The following is a 1,535-nucleotide window of genomic DNA, read 5'->3' as shown; positions in this document are numbered from 1 at the left end:
GTAGATGCACCAAATTTTCAGTATAGCATCTAGTGCCTCTCCCCAAAATACCCTCCAAGTTTTGAAACAATTGGACCAGGGGGTCCACTTCTGTGAGCCCCAAAAGAAAGTGCTCTTATCCTTCATTATTTCCTATGGAAGGAAGGCATTTAAAAAGGTGTGCTGTCCCTTTAAATGTGATGGCCAGAACTCCCTTGAAGTTCAATTATGCTTGTCACACTCTTGCTCCTGGCTCCACCCCCAAAGTCTCCTGGCTCCACCCCCAAAGTTCCCAGATATTTCTTGAATTGGACTTGGCAACCGTAGCCTTTCTCCATCTACTGGGAAAACTATCCTCTACGCTGACATCAGATATGACTTTTCCTGGATGGAAGTCTTGATGATACTTCTTACTGTATCATTCTTCCAGAAAAAACAAATGAGTTTCCCAATGTCTGCTCTTCTTCCCTGATATTCAAAGGATCTGACATATTATGGTCTTTCATCCCCCGTTGTATCATCTCCAGCCAGTTCCTCCAAATACTTACTTTGTGTTTACTGGACCTGTTTGTCTTAAGCCAGTTGTAAGCCCATGGAGAATGGCTTTGCTTCCTTTTAAGTAACTTCTGTTGGCTCTCCTTTTCCCAGGCCATTAAGGAACACCAGCAGAGAACTGTATCACTGTGATCTGTTTTGATCACAGCTCGACTGCACATTAATTTGACACACATATGCAGGCTTCTGCCTGACCTACGATATGGCATATATGTAAAAATCTAAGTGTTTTTTTCCCCATGCTATTATCTTCCTGTTTTCCAAATGAGCAATCCCATAATATTTAACAATATAGTGTATTCCAGCAGTTTAAGCACCATAAAGACTAAAAACTAAAAGCCATTATAGTACTGGTGTGAAGTACAAACAGGGACCAGACCCAAGATTGCTTAATGGTTGTAAATGAACACTGGTGCAGGTATCAGTTTTCCACTTTATGAGGTGAACAAGAAAAAATCCATATGATGTAGTGGTTAGAGGACTGAACAATGACTGGGGAGACCCAAGGGCCAGATTCTCATTCAGTGTCAAAACTGAGGTCTATTACCAATCCTTGGCTGAACCTACCTCAGATGATTGCTGCAAGCATATAAAGGAACACAATGCCCTGAGCTGGTTGGAGGAAGAGTAGGATAAAAATGTAATACCAGTGACAGAAGTAGAGGCAAATGTCCTCATTTGAGGGAGTACAGTAGTTGAGGCAGTTGGAAAAGTGAATAATATCCATTCTCTATCTTCCAGTTCCATCAAAGATAGTTCCATGCAGTATACTATGCAAACTTCTTTTTGGAGGGTGTGTTTTCTTCAAGAAAACTCAGGCAAACTGAGTGTAGCTGATGCTGCACATGCACTACTTTTAGCGTCCATCTCTTCTATAGAATGACTCTTTTTAAACACCACACAATGAGATTGCCAAACACTTAAGTGGCATAGTAATTTTATTCATTTAGTGTGAAAATATAAAACTCCTGTGCTAGTTCTATGAAGGATGAGAAACTGTG

This window comes from Heteronotia binoei, unplaced genomic scaffold (assembly GCF_032191835.1).
Source record: "Heteronotia binoei isolate CCM8104 ecotype False Entrance Well unplaced genomic scaffold, APGP_CSIRO_Hbin_v1 ptg000458l, whole genome shotgun sequence".
NCBI lineage: Eukaryota > Metazoa > Chordata > Lepidosauria > Squamata > Gekkonidae > Heteronotia > Heteronotia binoei.
This window is presented reverse-complemented; position numbering follows the sequence as displayed.